We start from the raw sequence: 18,207 nt of genomic DNA, 5'->3' as shown, positions 1-18,207 counted from the left end.
CTTCCTTCTGCGACAGGGGCTCTCAGCGGACTGGGCACTGCCAGGTTCTGCGCCCCTTAGCTACCCTCAGCCAGGGCGGGGCTCTCTGATGTCACAAGGCTCTCTGGGCACCGCCATGTTCCGCATGGCCAAGGGCCCTTTGTGACACCACGCGCCTGGGTCACAAAGGGCCGTAGCCGGCGCCCCTCCAGCAGCCGAGCCTGCTGGAAGTAGCACTGAGCAGGCCCTGGACTTGGGCACTTGTAGCCCTTGGCCTCTGCGAGGCTTTGGCCACGGTCCCACTCACCGGCCCAATCCCCACACTGTAGAGCCCTGGCTTTGGCGGGTGGGCTGCCCAGGGCACGAGCCATTGGCCAGATGGCCGCAGCCAGGGACTTGGGGGCATTGGCTCCATGTGCAGCTGCAGGCCGGGGACCAGGGGTGTCCCTCAGGGCTCTGCCTTGGCCCTGGGGCTCTTCAGTGGCGTCCCCAATGACACAGGCAGGGGCTCGAGCTCCCCCTCAGCACGTTTGCAGGGGACGGGCAGCTGAGCGTGGCAGGGGCACCATGGCAGGATTTGGCCGTGCACAGGGACCTGGGCAAGCTTGAGAAGGGGCACAACGAGAACCTTACGAGGTCTCACAAGGCCAAGTGCCGGGTGCTGCGCCTGGCCCGGGGCGATCCCCGAGTCCCGGATTCGTGCAGGCCGGGAGAGACCTTCATATCCCTCCGTTTGGTGCTGCCTCCCTGGCCGCTCCCAGCACGTCCAGAAGCAGCACTGGCTGGGCCTTGGGCCTTTCCGGTGCCCTTGCCCACTTCCAGCAGGGCTGGCCCGAGGGGAGCACGCCCAGCCCGTGCCTCTGCCCCACAGCCCCTGTGGGCAGCTTCCCTGGGCACGTCCTGCCCTGAGCCTGCCGCGGCTGGGCCAGTGCTGGGCCACTGAGTGCTGCTCCTGGAGGGACAATTCCAGCTGAAATCACACGTAATGAATGAAGCTTTTGACAGATTGGTGCTGGCAGTGGTGACACCAATGCTGAGCTGAATTCTCCCCTGTGTTTGGGTGTGCTTGGCCTCCGTGCCAGAAGCCTCGTGATGCCGAGGGTGCCAGGCTTTGCCCAGGCTTTCCAGGCAGCAGATGCAGGCAGGGCCACTCCTGGCAAAGTGGGCACTGGCTTGGAGAGCCATCAGTGTTCCTGAACACAGACTGGTTTCAGGAATGTGGTGGTGTTGAGGTGAACTTTGAGGTATATAAATATAAGGGGGAGTAATTGCAAGGTGCTGTACTGTATTGCTATTGGTGTTTGAATAAGTAATAAAATGACAGATGGAGCATGATAGGAAAATAACTTGCTGCAGGAAAAAATTCCTCAGGATTGCTGGTTATTCCCAATATGTACCGCTGTAACTGAGTAAGGAGAAAGGGACAACAAGCCGTGTCTGATTAACAAGATGCTGATGTTGTGCTCTCTTCCCCAGTCTGCTCTCAAAAGATGTGGGACTGACAAAGATGAAGGAATCTTAAGAGCTATTTTGGTTCTTTTGGAGAAGGTTTAAAATGGAGAAGGGATTGGGGTGATTAGGAGGCTCTCATTACGCATCATTTTCAGTGCTGCCTTTTGTGGCAGAAGTGATTAAATGTGCCCTGCTGGTGTTGTGTTGGTGTTTAGATTTTCTGAGTCCCGCAGCCCTGAGCTGGGTTCCCATGCCGGTGGAACTGTCCTGCCTGCTGCTTGCAGGATGCCCTGGAACAAAGCCTCTGCCCCATCATCCCCGAGGAGCAGAAGGGCATGAGGACAGTGCTGCGAGGATGGGCAAGGAGGGGCACTTTGCTTAGGGAGAGTGGGGCAGGAGAGGCCTTCAGTGGCCTGGCAGAGATACTCAGAGCTTTTGTTGGTTTCCAGACAACAAAAGGTTTCCCCTTCCCTCAGAGATCCGGAGCGATGCTCTTGGCCGGGTCCTCCTTTCTCTCCTGCCTTCCTTTGCCTGCTCTTTTTCCCTCCCAGTGTCTCCCTTTGCCCAGGGCAGCTCCCAGCCAAAGAGCCTGCCCTGATGGTTTTTTTTTCCCCAATCCAGGAGCTAAAAGAGCCCTGGATGAAGTTACGGAGGCTGGCAGTGAAATGTCACGGTAAGATCTTGCTCCGCTTGGGTTTCAGCCCTTTCAGAGCTTTGCCTTGAAGGGCAGGAAGATCTTTTCCTCGCTGGGAACTGGAACTGCAGCCCATTGCAGTGTGTGCCATGGATGCCAAGAGGGGCATTCCCGAGGCTCCCAGGCTGCTGCTCCTGCCGTGCCTCCCAAGGGAGCTGCGCAGGGCCGGGGGACAAGGTCCAGCAGCTGGGAGGGCTCCCAGAGCAGCCAGCAAAGGCTGCTTTGCTGCACGTTCTCCAGCGGGAAGCAGAGGGAAGGAGGGAAGGGAAGGGAGTCGCTGACAGAATCCCGGCATGCTTGTGGCTGGAAGGGACCCTGCCCGTGGGTTAGGATGCCGAGGGGGAGAGAGAGACGCCTGTGCCGCAGGGAAGGTGCAAGTGAGACCACATGAGGGCAACAAACGGATTTTACTGGACATGCATTTTATTGAACGAGGGATGGCGTTCTAGAGGATGTGTATTTTAATTTGATATTCTTCTTCTGCTTACTACTATTTCCTATTTCTTCTTCTTCATCTAAGTCATCTTCTTCTTTGCCTTCTTTTCAATTACTTCTACTACTCTTGCTTCTTCTTTTCTTCTTTGCTGTCTTTTTAATTACTACTACTACTCTTGCTTCTTCTTTGTCTTACTCTTATTCTTTTTATTCCTATTTTAATTTTTCTTCTTATTCACTACTACTATTTCTTCTTCTTCTTTATCATAGTCTTCTTGTTGTAATTAATCTTCTTCACTTGTTATGCTTATGGTTATTTTTTTCTTTTTCATATTCTTACTGTTTACTACTATTTCTTCTTCCTCTTCTTCTACTTATTCCTATGCTCCTATTATTCTTATTCAACTTAATATTTTTATTATTATTCTATTCCTTTTTCTTCTTCCTCCTGTTTACTACTACTATTTCTTCATCGTCATAATCTTCTTCTTCCTATTCCTATTTGTATTCCTATTCTTTTTTTTTCTCCTGTAGGAGGAGGTTTTTAATTTTTTTTCTTTTTTTTTACTACTACTATTTCTTCATCATCATAATCTTCTTCTTCCTATTCCTCGTCCTAGTCCTATTCTTTTTTTTTCTCCTGGAGGAGGAGGTTTTTAAATTTTTTTTCTTTTTTTTTACTACTACTATTTCTTCATCATCATAATCTTCTTCTTCCTATTCCTATTCCTATTCCTATTCCTATTCTTTTTTTTTTTCTCCTGTATGAGGAGGTTTTTAAATTTTTTTTTCTATTTTTTTACTACTACTCCTCTTTCTTAAAGTCAAGTTCCGTTTGTTGAGTCCAAGTCTTGAAGTCTTGTCCGTAGCCTTTGATGCCACCAGGGGAGGTTCAGATTCAATATCTGAAAGAGCTTTTCCTTGGGAGAGGCGTGAGGCACTGGAAGAAGTTGCCCAGGGCGGTGGTGGAGTCCTTGTCCCCGCAGTGGTCAGGAGCTGTGCAGATGTGGCCCTTGGGGACGTGGTTTCGGGGCGGCGGTGGCGCTGCCAGGGTGCCAGTGGCACCGGGTGCCCGGCAGGGTCTCTTTTGGCACCTCGGTGACTCCCTGGGCTTCCCCGCCGAGCGCGCCGGCACCGAGCGCGCTCCACGGGCGCTGTTTGGGGGCGGCCAGGCCGGTGACTTTGGGCGTCGCGGAGACGGCCCCGGCACGGCCCAAAGCAGCCGGGGCAGCTCAGGCTGCGGGGCCCGTCCAGGCCGAGGCCGCCCCGGGCCGGGCGGGCGCTACTCCAGCGTCCGCGGCGCCAGGCAGCGGCAGCGGAACAGCGCCCGCAGCGCCCGCAGCGCCCGCCTGAGGCGGCCGGGCCGCTTGCTGGGGGCAGCCGAGGGGCCGCGGGGGCTCTGCGGGGCAGGCCCCGGCTCCTGCCAGGCCAGCACAGGAGAAGCTGCGGGTCCCGTGGCGGCTCGGCCTTGCAGGGGGGGAAGCGAGGCACAGAGCGGCTCCCGTGCCGGCCGCTCGGCCCAGGCCTCCCGAGGGACGGGCGGCGGGAGCTCGTCTGCCGCAAGAGCTGCCAGGCTTCGGCGCCTGCCTTCTTCGCCTACCTCGAGCACGCTGACTCCGTCCCAGGCGGCGGCCTTGGGCAGCGAGGGCGGGACCCTGAAGCTGAAGATGCAGGTGTATTCCCAGCTGCTGTGTGCGGCAGGGACCAGGCTCCATGGCCCTGCTGATGGCACCTCCTCACTGGGGGCAGGAGAACACGGCTGGTTCTTCTGGCCGCTCGCACCTCCTTCACCTCGCTGGGACAGCTTTGGGTCGTTCCCTTCTTCTTCCCCGTGGGGCAGCTCCTGGACTTCCACTCTCTGTTGCCACCGGTAGAGCAGTTGCTGTGCCCCATGTCCCCACTCCATGCTCAGGCCCATCTTCCACGGCTTCAGCCCTTGGGGACTCCACATTCTGCACAGGGACACTTCCTGCACTGGCACTGCTGGGACCCACTGGGACAACTCACGGCCTGTCGCCTCTTCGCACAGGCAAAGCTCTTGGGGTCGAGTGTCTCTCCCCTGGCAAGGCTCCTCATCCACGGCAGGTTTCCTCTCCGCCTCCCTGATGACAAAGGGCCCCTGCTCCTCTTCAGTGTCTCTCTGGGGCCTGACTGAGGCACTCTCTGCCCCCACCAAGTGCCAGCTGAGGGTCTGGTCTTGTGGCCCGCTGGGCACAGGGGTGGGTGGCTGGGAGGAGCTGGGGTTTGCCTTGTCCTCTTCCATCTCAGAGGTCCTGTAGCACAGAAGGATGGCGGGAGCTGCTTCCTTCTGCGACAGGGGCTCTCAGCGGACTGGGCACTGCCAGGTTCTGCGCCCCTTAGCTACCCTCAGCCAGGGCGGGGCTCTCTGATGTCACAAGGCTCTCTGGGCACCGCCATGTTCCGCATGGCCAAGGGCCCTTTGTGACACCACGCGCCTGGGTCACAAAGGACCGTAGCCGGCGCCCCTCCAGCAGCCAAGCCTGCTGGAAGTAGCACTGAGCAGGCCCTGGACTTGGGCACTTGTAGCCCTTGGCCTCTGCGAGGCTTTGGCCACGGTCCCACTCACCGGCCCAATCCCCACACTGTAGAGCCCTGGCTTTGGCGGGTGGGCTGCCCAGGGCACGAGCCATTGGCCAGATGGCCGCAGCCAGGGACTTGGGGGCATTGGCTCCATGTGCAGCTGCAGGCCGGGGACCAGGGGTGTCCCTCAGGGCTCTGCCTTGGCCCTGGGGCTCTTCAGTGGCGTCCCCAATGACACAGGCAGGGGCTCGAGCTCCCCCTCAGCACGTTTGCAGGGGACGGGCAGCTGAGCGTGGCAGGGGCACCATGGCAGGATTTGGCCGTGCACAGGGACCTGGGCAAGCTTGAGAAGGGGCACAACGAGAACCTTACGAGGTCTCACAAGGCCAAGTGCCGGGTGCTGCGCCTGGCCCGGGGCGATCCCCGAGTCCCGGATTCGTGCAGGCCGGGAGAGACCTTCATATCCCTCCGTTTGGTGCTGCCTCCCTGGCCGCTCCCAGCACGTCCAGAAGCAGCACTGGCTGGGCCTTGGGCCTTTCCGGTGCCCTTGCCCACTTCCAGCAGGGCTGGCCCGAGGGGAGCACGCCCAGCCCGTGCCTCTGCCCCACAGCCCCTGTGGGCAGCTTCCCTGGGCACGTCCTGCCCTGAGCCTGCCGCGGCTGGGCCAGTGCTGGGCCACTGAGTGCTGCTCCTGGAGGGACAATTCCAGCTGAAATCACACGTAATGAATGAAGCTTTTGACAGATTGGTGCTGGCAGTGGTGACACCAATGCTGAGCTGAATTCTCCCCTGTGTTTGGGTGTGCTTGGCCTCCGTGCCAGAAGCCTCGTGATGCCGAGGGTGCCAGGCTTTGCCCAGGCTTTCCAGGCAGCAGATGCAGGCAGGGCCACTCCTGGCAAAGTGGGCACTGGCTTGGAGAGCCATCAGTGTTCCTGAACACAGACTGGTTTCAGGAATGTGGTGGTGTTGAGGTGAACTTTGAGGTATATAAATATAAGGGGGAGTAATTGCAAGGTGCTGTACTGTATTGCTATTGGTGTTTGAATAAGTAATAAAATGACAGATGGAGCATGATAGGAAAATAACTTGCTGCAGGAAAAAATTCCTCAGGATTGCTGGTTATTCCCAATATGTACCGCTGTAACTGAGTAAGGAGAAAGGGACAACAAGCCGTGTCTGATTAACAAGATGCTGATGTTGTGCTCTCTTCCCCAGTCTGCTCTCAAAAGATGTGGGACTGACAAAGATGAAGGAATCTTAAGAGCTATTTTGGTTCTTTTGGAGAAGGTTTAAAATGGAGAAGGGATTGGGGTGATTAGGAGGCTCTCATTACGCATCATTTTCAGTGCTGCCTTTTGTGGCAGAAGTGATTAAATGTGCCCTGCTGGTGTTGTGTTGGTGTTTAGATTTTCTGAGTCCCGCAGCCCTGAGCTGGCTTCCCATGCCGGTGGAACTGTCCTGCCTGCTGCTTGCAGGATGCCCTGGAACAAAGCCTCTGCCCCATCATGCCCGAGGAGCAGAAGGGCATGAGGACAGTGCTGCGAGGATGGGCAAGGAGGGGCACTTTGCTTAGGGAGAGTGGGGCAGGAGAGGCCTTCAGTGGCCTGGCAGAGATACTCAGAGCTTTTGTTGGTTTCCAGACAACAAAAGGTTTCCCCTTCCCTCAGAGATCCGGAGCGATGCTCTTGGCCGGGTCCTCCTTTCTCTCCTGCCTTCCTTTGCCTGCTCTTTTTCCCTCCCAGTGTCTCCCTTTGCCCAGGGCAGCTCCCAGCCAAAGAGCCTGCCCTGATGGTTTTTTTTTCCCCAATCCAGGAGCTAAAAGAGCCCTGGATGAAGTTACGGAGGCTGGCAGTGAAATGTCACGGTAAGATCTTGCTCCGCTTGGGTTTCAGCCCTTTCAGAGCTTTGCCTTGAAGGGCAGGAAGATCTTTTCCTCGCTGGGAACTGGAACTGCAGCCCATTGCAGTGTGTGCCATGGATGCCAAGAGGGGCATTCCCGAGGCTCCCAGGCTGCTGCTCCTGCCGTGCCTCCCAAGGGAGCTGCGCAGGGCCGGGGGACAAGGTCCAGCAGCTGGGAGGGCTCCCAGAGCAGCCAGCAAAGGCTGCTTTGCTGCACGTTCTCCAGCGGGAAGCAGAGGGAAGGAGGGAAGGGAAGGGAGTCGCTGACAGAATCCCGGCATGCTTGTGGCTGGAAGGGACCCTGCCCGTGGGTTAGGATGCCGAGGGGGAGAGAGAGACGCCTGTGCCGCAGGGAAGGTGCAAGTGAGACCACATGAGGGCAACAAACGGATTTTACTGGACATGCATTTTATTGAACGAGGGATGGCGTTCTAGAGGATGTGTATTTTAATTTGATATTCTTCTTCTGCTTACTACTATTTCCTATTTCTTCTTCTTCATCTAAGTCATCTTCTTCTTTGCCTTCTTTTCAATTACTTCTACTACTCTTGCTTCTTCTTTTCTTCTTTGCTGTCTTTTTAATTACTACTACTACTCTTGCTTCTTCTTTGTCTTACTCTTATTCTTTTTATTCCTATTTTAATTTTTCTTCTTATTCACTACTACTATTTCTTCTTCTTCTTTATCATAGTCTTCTTGTTGTAATTAATCTTCTTCACTTGTTATGCTTATGGTTATTTTTTTCTTTTTCATATTCTTACTGTTTACTACTATTTCTTCTTCCTCTTCTTCTACTTATTCCTATGCTCCTATTATTCTTATTCAACTTAATATTTTTATTATTATTCTATTCCTTTTTCTTCTTCCTCCTGTTTACTACTACTATTTCTTCATCGTCATAATCTTCTTCTTCCTATTCCTATTTGTATTCCTATTCTTTTTTTTTCTCCTGTAGGAGGAGGTTTTTAATTTTTTTTCTTTTTTTTTACTACTACTATTTCTTCATCATCATAATCTTCTTCTTCCTATTCCTCGTCCTAGTCCTATTCTTTTTTTTTCTCCTGGAGGAGGAGGTTTTTAAATTTTTTTTCTTTTTTTTTACTACTACTATTTCTTCATCATCATAATCTTCTTCTTCCTATTCCTATTCCTATTCCTATTCCTATTCCTATTCTTTTTTTTTTTCTCCTGTATGAGGAGGTTTTTAAATTTTTTTTTCTATTTTTTTACTACTACTCCTCTTTCTTAAAGTCAAGTTCCGTTTGTTGAGTCCAAGTCTTGAAGTCTTGTCCGTAGCCTTTGATGCCACCAGGGGAGGTTCAGATTCAATATCTGAAAGAGCTTTTCCTTGGGAGAGGCGTGAGGCACTGGAAGAAGTTGCCCAGGGCGGTGGTGGAGTCCTTGTCCCCGCAGTGGTCAGGAGCTGTGCAGATGTGGCCCTTGGGGACGTGGTTTCGGGGCGGCGGTGGCGCTGCCAGGGTGCCAGTGGCACCGGGTGCCCGGCAGGGTCTCTTTTGGCACCTCGGTGACTCCCTGGGCTTCCCCGCCGAGCGCGCCGGCACCGAGCGCGCTCCACGGGCGCTGTTTGGGGGCGGCCAGGCCGGTGACTTTGGGCGTCGCGGAGACGGCCCCGGCACGGCCCAAAGCAGCCGGGGCAGCTCAGGCTGCGGGGCCCGTCCAGGCCGAGGCCGCCCCGGGCCGGGCGGGCGCTACTCCAGCGTCCGCGGCGCCAGGCAGCGGCAGCGGAACAGCGCCCGCAGCGCCCGCAGCGCCCGCCTGAGGCGGCCGGGCCGCTTGCTGGGGGCAGCCGAGGGGCCGCGGGGGCTCTGCGGGGCAGGCCCCGGCTCCTGCCAGGCCAGCACAGGAGAAGCTGCGGGTCCCGTGGCGGCTCGGCCTTGCAGGGGGGGAAGCGAGGCACAGAGCGGCTCCCGTGCCGGCCGCTCGGCCCAGGCCTCCCGAGGGACGGGCGGCGGGAGCTCGTCTGCCGCAAGAGCTGCCAGGCTTCGGCGCCTGCCTTCTTCGCCTACCTCGAGCACGCTGACTCCGTCCCAGGCGGCGGCCTTGGGCAGCGAGGGTGGGACCCTGAAGCTGAAGATGCAGGTGTATTCCCAGCTGCTGTGTGCGGCAGGGACCAGGCTCCATGGCCCTGCTGATGGCACCTCCTCACTGGGGGCAGGAGAACACGGCTGGTTCTTCTGGCCGCTCGCACCTCCTTCACCTCGCTGGGACAGCTTTGGGTCGTTCCCTTCTTCTTCCCCGTGGGGCAGCTCCTGGACTTCCACTCTCTGTTGCCACCGGTAGAGCAGTTGCTGTGCCCCATGTCCACACTCCATGCTCAGGCCCATCTTCCACGGCTTCAGCCCTTGGGGACTCCACATTCTGCACAGGGACACTTCCTGCACTGGCACTGCTGGGACCCACTGGGACAACTCACGGCCTGTCGCCTCTTCGCACAGGCAAAGCTCTTGGGGTCGAGTGTCTCTCCCCTGGCAAGGCTCCTCATCCACGGCAGGTTTCCTCTCCGCCTCCCTGATGACAAAGGGCCCCTGCTCCTCTTCAGTGTCTCTCTGGGGCCTGACTGAGGCACTCTCTGCCCCCACCAAGTGCCAGCTGAGGGTCTGGTCTTGTGGCCCGCTGGGCACAGGGGTGGGTGGCTGGGAGGAGCTGGGGTTTGCCTTGTCCTCTTCCATCTCAGAGGTCCTGTAGCACAGAAGGATGGCGGGAGCTGCTTCCTTCTGCGACAGGGGCTCTCAGCGGACTGGGCACTGCCAGGTTCTGCGCCCCTTAGCTACCCTCAGCCAGGGCGGGGCTCTCTGATGTCACAAGGCTCTCTGGGCACCGCCATGTTCCGCATGGCCAAGGGCCCTTTGTGACACCACGCGCCTGGGTCACAAAGGGCCGTAGCCGGCGCCCCTCCAGCAGCCGAGCCTGCTGGAAGTAGCACTGAGCAGGCCCTGGACTTGGGCACTTGTAGCCCTTGGCCTCTGCGAGGCTTTGGCCACGGTCCCACTCACCGGCCCAATCCCCACACTGTAGAGCCCTGGCTTTGGCGGGTGGGCTGCCCAGGGCACGAGCCATTGGCCAGATGGCCGCAGCCAGGGACTTGGGGGCATTGGCTCCATGTGCAGCTGCAGGCCGGGGACCAGGGGTGTCCCTCAGGGCTCTGCCTTGGCCCTGGGGCTCTTCAGTGGCGTCCCCAATGACACAGGCAGGGGCTCGAGCTCCCCCTCAGCACGTTTGCAGGGGACGGGCAGCTGAGCGTGGCAGGGGCACCATGGCAGGATTTGGCCGTGCACAGGGACCTGGGCAAGCTTGAGAAGGGGCACAACGAGAACCTTACGAGGTCTCACAAGGCCAAGTGCCGGGTGCTGCGCCTGGCCCGGGGCGATCCCCGAGTCCCGGATTCGTGCAGGCCGGGAGAGACCTTCATATCCCTCCGTTTGGTGCTGCCTCCCTGGCCGCTCCCAGCACGTCCAGAAGCAGCACTGGCTGGGCCTTGGGCCTTTCCGGTGCCCTTGCCCACTTCCAGCAGGGCTGGCCCGAGGGGAGCACGCCCAGCCCGTGCCTCTGCCCCACAGCCCCTGTGGGCAGCTTCCCTGGGCACGTCCTGCCCTGAGCCTGCCGCGGCTGGGCCAGTGCTGGGCCACTGAGTGCTGCTCCTGGAGGGACAATTCCAGCTGAAATCACACGTAATGAATGAAGCTTTTGACAGATTGGTGCTGGCAGTGGTGACACCAATGCTGAGCTGAATTCTCCCCTGTGTTTGGGTGTGCTTGGCCTCCGTGCCAGAAGCCTCGTGATGCCGAGGGTGCCAGGCTTTGCCCAGGCTTTCCAGGCAGCAGATGCAGGCAGGGCCACTCCTGGCAAAGTGGGCACTGGCTTGGAGAGCCATCAGTGTTCCTGAACACAGACTGGTTTCAGGAATGTGGTGGTGTTGAGGTGAACTTTGAGGTATATAAATATAAGGGGGAGTAATTGCAAGGTGCTGTACTGTATTGCTATTGGTGTTTGAATAAGTAATAAAATGACAGATGGAGCATGATAGGAAAATAACTTGCTGCAGGAAAAAATTCCTCAGGATTGCTGGTTATTCCCAATATGTACCGCTGTAACTGAGTAAGGAGAAAGGGACAACAAGCCGTGTCTGATTAACAAGATGCTGATGTTGTGCTCTCTTCCCCAGTCTGCTCTCAAAAGATGTGGGACTGACAAAGATGAAGGAATCTTAAGAGCTATTTTGGTTCTTTTGGAGAAGGTTTAAAATGGAGAAGGGATTGGGGTGATTAGGAGGCTCTCATTACGCATCATTTTCAGTGCTGCCTTTTGTGGCAGAAGTGATTAAATGTGCCCTGCTGGTGTTGTGTTGGTGTTTAGATTTTCTGAGTCCCGCAGCCCTGAGCTGGGTTCCCATGCCGGTGGAACTGTCCTGCCTGCTGCTTGCAGGATGCCCTGGAACAAAGCCTCTGCCCCATCATGCCCGAGGAGCAGAAGGGCATGAGGACAGTGCTGCGAGGATGGGCAAGGAGGGGCACTTTGCTTAGGGAGAGTGGGGCAGGAGAGGCCTTCAGTGGCCTGGCAGAGATACTCAGAGCTTTTGTTGGTTTCCAGACAACAAAAGGTTTCCCCTTCCCTCAGAGATCCGGAGCGATGCTCTTGGCCGGGTCCTCCTTTCTCTCCTGCCTTCCTTTGCCTGCTCTTTTTCCCTCCCAGTGTCTCCCTTTGCCCAGGGCAGCTCCCAGCCAAAGAGCCTGCCCTGATGGTTTTTTTTTCCCCAATCCAGGAGCTAAAAGAGCCCTGGATGAAGTTACGGAGGCTGGCAGTGAAATGTCACGGTAAGATCTTGCTCCGCTTGGGTTTCAGCCCTTTCAGAGCTTTGCCTTGAAGGGCAGGAAGATCTTTTCCTCGCTGGGAACTGGAACTGCAGCCCATTGCAGTGTGTGCCATGGATGCCAAGAGGGGCATTCCCGAGGCTCCCAGGCTGCTGCTCCTGCCGTGCCTCCCAAGGGAGCTGCGCAGGGCCGGGGGACAAGGTCCAGCAGCTGGGAGGGCTCCCAGAGCAGCCAGCAAAGGCTGCTTTGCTGCACGTTCTCCAGCGGGAAGCAGAGGGAAGGAGGGAAGGGAAGGGAGTCGCTGACAGAATCCCGGCATGCTTGTGGCTGGAAGGGACCCTGCCCGTGGGTTAGGATGCCGAGGGGGAGAGAGAGACGCCTGTGCCGCAGGGAAGGTGCAAGTGAGACCACATGAGGGCAACAAACGGATTTTACTGGACATGCATTTTATTGAACGAGGGATGGCGTTCTAGAGGATGTGTATTTTAATTTGATATTCTTCTTCTGCTTACTACTATTTCCTATTTCTTCTTCTTCATCTAAGTCATCTTCTTCTTTGCCTTCTTTTCAATTACTTCTACTACTCTTGCTTCTTCTTTTCTTCTTTGCTGTCTTTTTAATTACTACTACTACTCTTGCTTCTTCTTTGTCTTACTCTTATTCTTTTTATTCCTATTTTAATTTTTCTTCTTATTCACTACTACTATTTCTTCTTCTTCTTTATCATAGTCTTCTTGTTGTAATTAATCTTCTTCACTTGTTATGCTTATGGTTATTTTTTTCTTTTTCATATTCTTACTGTTTACTACTATTTCTTCTTCCTCTTCTTCTACTTATTCCTATGCTCCTATTATTCTTATTCAACTTAATATTTTTATTATTATTCTATTCCTTTTTCTTCTTCCTCCTGTTTACTACTACTATTTCTTCATCGTCATAATCTTCTTCTTCCTATTCCTATTTGTATTCCTATTCTTTTTTTTTCTCCTGTAGGAGGAGGTTTTTAATTTTTTTTCTTTTTTTTTACTACTACTATTTCTTCATCATCATAATCTTCTTCTTCCTATTCCTCGTCCTAGTCCTATTCTTTTTTTTTCTCCTGGAGGAGGAGGTTTTTAAATTTTTTTTCTTTTTTTTTACTACTACTATTTCTTCATCATCATAATCTTCTTCTTCCTATTCCTATTCCTATTCCTATTCCTATTCCTATTCCTATTCTTTTTTTTTTTCTCCTGTATGAGGAGGTTTTTAAATTTTTTTCTCTATTTTTTTACTACTACTCCTCTTTCTTAAAGTCAAGTTCCGTTTGTTGAGTCCAAGTCTTGAAGTCTTGTCCGTAGCCTTTGATGCCACCAGGGGAGGTTCAGATTCAATATCTGAAAGAGCTTTTCCTTGGGAGAGGCGTGAGGCACTGGAAGAAGTTGCCCAGGGCGGTGGTGGAGTCCTTGTCCCCGCAGTGGTCAGGAGCTGTGCAGATGTGGCCCTTGGGGACGTGGTTTCGGGGCGGCGGTGGCGCTGCCAGGGTGCCAGTGGCACCGGGTGCCCGGCAGGGTCTCTTTTGGCACCTCGGTGACTCCCTGGGCTTCCCCGCCGAGCGCGCCGGCACCGAGCGCGCTCCACGGGCGCTGTTTGGGGGCGGCCAGGCCGGTGACTTTGGGCGTCGCGGAGACGGCCCCGGCACGGCCCAAAGCAGCCGGGGCAGCTCAGGCTGCGGGGCCCGTCCAGGCCGAGGCCGCCCCGGGCCGGGCGGGCGCTACTCCAGCGTCCGCGGCGCCAGGCAGCGGCAGCGGAACAGCGCCCGCAGCGCCCGCAGCGCCCGCCTGAGGCGGCCGGGCCGCTTGCTGGGGGCAGCCGAGGGGCCGCGGGGGCTCTGCGGGGCAGGCCCCGGCTCCTGCCAGGCCAGCACAGGAGAAGCTGCGGGTCCCGTGGCGGCTCGGCCTTGCAGGGGGGGAAGCGAGGCACAGAGCGGCTCCCGTGCCGGCCGCTCGGCCCAGGCCTCCCGAGGGACGGGCGGCGGGAGCTCGTCTGCCGCAAGAGCTGCCAGGCTTCGGCGCCTGCCTTCTTCGCCTACCTCGAGCACGCTGACTCCGTCCCAGGCGGCGGCCTTGGGCAGCGAGGGTGGGACCCTGAAGCTGAAGATGCAGGTGTATTCCCAGCTGCTGTGTGCGGCAGGGACCAGGCTCCATGGCCCTGCTGATGGCACCTCCTCACTGGGGGCAGGAGAACACGGCTGGTTCTTCTGGCCGCTCGCACCTCCTTCACCTCGCTGGGACAGCTTTGGGTCGTTCCCTTCTTCTTCCCCGTGGGGCAGCTCCTGGACTTCCACTCTCTGTTGCCACCGGTAGAGCAGTTGCTGTGCCCCATGTCCACACTCCATGCTCAGGCCCATCTTCCACGGCTTCAGCCCTTGGGGACTCCACATTCTGCACAGGGACACTTCCTGCACTGGCACTGCTGGGACCCACTGGGACAACTCACGGCCTGTCGCCTCTTCGCACAGGCAAAGCTCTTGGGGTCGAGTGTCTCTCCCCTGGCAAGGCTCCTCATCCACGGCAGGTTTCCTCTCCGCCTCCCTGATGACAAAGGGCCCCTGCTCCTCTTCAGTGTCTCTCTGGGGCCTGACTGAGGCACTCTCTGCCCCCACCAAGTGCCAGCTGAGGGTCTGGTCTTGTGGCCCGCTGGGCACAGGGGTGGGTGGCTGGGAGGAGCTGGGGTTTGCCTTGTCCTCTTCCATCTCAGAGGTCCTGTAGCACAGAAGGATGGCGGGAGCTGCTTCCTTCTGCGACAGGGGCTCTCAGCGGACTGGGCACTGCCAGGTTCTGCGCCCCTTAGCTACCCTCAGCCAGGGCGGGGCTCTCTGATGTCACAAGGCTCTCTGGGCACCGCCATGTTCCGCATGGCCAAGGGCCCTTTGTGACACCACGCGCCTGGGTCACAAAGGGCCGTAGCCGGCGCCCCTCCAGCAGCCGAGCCTGCTGGAAGTAGCACTGAGCAGGCCCTGGACTTGGGCACTTGTAGCCCTTGGCCTCTGCGAGGCTTTGGCCACGGTCCCACTCACCGGCCCAATCCCCACACTGTAGAGCCCTGGCTTTGGCGGGTGGGCTGCCCAGGGCACGAGCCATTGGCCAGATGGCCGCAGCCAGGGACTTGGGGGCATTGGCTCCATGTGCAGCTGCAGGCCGGGGACCAGGGGTGTCCCTCAGGGCTCTGCCTTGGCCCTGGGGCTCTTCAGTGGCGTCCCCAATGACACAGGCAGGGGCTCGAGCTCCCCCTCAGCACGTTTGCAGGGGACGGGCAGCTGAGCGTGGCAGGGGCACCATGGCAGGATTTGGCCGTGCACAGGGACCTGGGCAAGCTTGAGAAGGGGCACAACGAGAACCTTACGAGGTCTCACAAGGCCAAGTGCCGGGTGCTGCGCCTGGCCCGGGGCGATCCCCGAGTCCCGGATTCGTGCAGGCCGGGAGAGACCTTCATATCCCTCCGTTTGGTGCTGCCTCCCTGGCCGCTCCCAGCACGTCCAGAAGCAGCACTGGCTGGGCCTTGGGCCTTTCCGGTGCCCTTGCCCACTTCCAGCAGGGCTGGCCCGAGGGGAGCACGCCCAGCCCGTGCCTCTGCCCCACAGCCCCTGTGGGCAGCTTCCCTGGGCACGTCCTGCCCTGAGCCTGCCGCGGCTGGGCCAGTGCTGGGCCACTGAGTGCTGCTCCTGGAGGGACAATTCCAGCTGAAATCACACGTAATGAATGAAGCTTTTGACAGATTGGTGCTGGCAGTGGTGACACCAATGCTGAGCTGAATTCTCCCCTGTGTTTGGGTGTGCTTGGCCTCCGTGCCAGAAGCCTCGTGATGCCGAGGGTGCCAGGCTTTGCCCAGGCTTTCCAGGCAGCAGATGCAGGCAGGGCCACTCCTGGCAAAGTGGGCACTGGCTTGGAGAGCCATCAGTGTTCCTGAACACAGACTGGTTTCAGGAATGTGGTGGTGTTGAGGTGAACTTTGAGGTATATAAATATAAGGGGGAGTAATTGCAAGGTGCTGTACTGTATTGCTATTGGTGTTTGAATAAGTAATAAAATGACAGATGGAGCATGATAGGAAAATAACTTGCTGCAGGAAAAAATTCCTCAGGATTGCTGGTTATTCCCAATATGTACCGCTGTAACTGAGTAAGGAGAAAGGGACAACAAGCCGTGTCTGATTAACAAGATGCTGATGTTGTGCTCTCTTCCCCAGTCTGCTCTCAAAAGATGTGGGACTGACAAAGATGAAGGAATCTTAAGAGCTATTTTGGTTCTTTTGGAGAAGGTTTAAAATGGAGAAGGGATTGGGGTGATTAGGAGGCTCTCATTACGCATCATTTTCAGTGCTGCCTTTTGTGGCAGAAGTGATTAAATGTGCCCTGCTGGTGTTGTGTTGGTGTTTAGATTTTCTGAGTCCCGCAGCCCTGAGCTGGGTTCCCATGCCGGTGGAACTGTCCTGCCTGCTGCTTGCAGGATGCCCTGGAACAAAGCCTCTGCCCCATCATCCCCGAGGAGCAGAAGGGCATGAGGACAGTGCTGCGAGGATGGGCAAGGAGGGGCACTTTGCTTAGGGAGAGTGGGGCAGGAGAGGCCTTCAGTGGCCTGGCAGAGATACTCAGAGCTTTTGTTGGTTTCCAGACAACAAAAGGTTTCCCCTTCCCTCAGAGATCCGGAGCGATGCTCTTGGCCGGGTCCTCCTTTCTCTCCTGCCTTCCTTTGCCTGCTCTTTTTCCCTCCCAGTGTCTCCCTTTGCCCAGGGCAGCTCCCAGCCAAAGAGCCTGCCCTGATGGTTTTTTTTTCCCCAATCCAGGAGCTAAAAGAGCCCTGGATGAAGTTACGGAGGCTGGCAGTGAAATGTCACGGTAAGATCTTGCTCCGCTTGGGTTTCAGCCCTTTCAGAGCTTTGCCTTGAAGGGCAGGAAGATCTTTTCCTCGCTGGGAACTGGAACTGCAGCCCATTGCAGTGTGTGCCATGGATGCCAAGAGGGGCATTCCCGAGGCTCCCAGGCTGCTGCTCCTGCCGTGCCTCCCAAGGGAGCTGCGCAGGGCCGGGGGACAAGGTCCAGCAGCTGGGAGGGCTCCCAGAGCAGCCAGCAAAGGCTGCTTTGCTGCACGTTCTCCAGCGGGAAGCAGAGGGAAGGAGGGAAGGGAAGGGAGTCGCTGACAGAATCCCGGCATGCTTGTGGCTGGAAGGGACCCTGCCCGTGGGTTAGGATGCCGAGGGGGAGAGAGAGACGCCTGTGCCGCAGGGAAGGTGCAAGTGAGACCACATGAGGGCAACAAACGGATTTTACTGGACATGCATTTTATTGAACGAGGGATGGCGTTCTAGAGGATGTGTATTTTAATTTGATATTCTTCTTCTGCTTACTACTATTTCCTATTTCTTCTTCTTCATCTAAGTCATCTTCTTCTTTGCCTTCTTTTCAATTACTTCTACTACTCTTGCTTCTTCTTTTCTTCTTTGCTGTCTTTTTAATTACTACTACTACTCTTGCTTCTTCTTTGTCTTACTCTTATTCTTTTTATTCCTATTTTAATTTTTCTTCTTATTCACTACTACTATTTCTTCTTCTTCTTTATCATAGTCTTCTTGTTGTAATTAATCTTCTTCACTTGTTATGCTTATGGTTATTTTTTTCTTTTTCATATTCTTACTGTTTACTACTATTTCTTCTTCCTCTTCTTCTACTTATTCCTATGCTCCTATTATTCTTATTCAACTTAATATTTTTATTATTATTCTATTCCTTTTTCTTCTTCCTCCTGTTTACTACTACTATTTCTTCATCGTCATAATCTTCTTCTTCCTATTCCTATTTGTATTCCTATTCTTTTTTTTTCTCCTGTAGGAGGAGGTTTTTAATTTTTTTTCTTTTTTTTTACTACTACTATTTCTTCATCATCATAATCTTCTTCTTCCTATTCCTCGTCCTAGTCCTATTCTTTTTTTTTCTCCTGGAGGAGGAGGTTTTTAAATTTTTTTTCTTTTTTTTTACTACTACTATTTCTTCATCATCATAATCTTCTTCTTCCTATTCCTATTCCTATTCCTATTCCTATTCTTTTTTTTTTTCTCCTGTATGAGGAGGTTTTTAAATTTTTTTCTCTATTTTTTTACTACTACTCTTTCTTAAAGTCAAGTTCCGTTTGTTGAGTCCAAGTCTTGAAGTCTTGTCCGTAGCCTTTGATGCCACCAGGGGAGGTTCAGATTCAATATCTGAAAGAGCTTTTCCTTGGGAGAGGCGTGAGGCACTGGAAGAAGTTGCCCAGGGCGGTGGTGGAGTCCTTGTCCCCGCAGTGGTCAGGAGCTGTGCAGATGTGGCCCTTGGGGACGTGGTTTCGGGGCGGCGGTGGCGCTGCC

This window comes from Coloeus monedula, assembly GCF_965178545.1.
Source record: "Coloeus monedula genome assembly, chromosome: 18".
In the NCBI taxonomy this organism is placed as follows: Eukaryota; Metazoa; Chordata; class Aves; order Passeriformes; family Corvidae; genus Coloeus; species Coloeus monedula.
The sequence above is the reverse complement of the archived record's forward strand: the minus strand, read 5'-3'. Positions refer to the sequence as shown.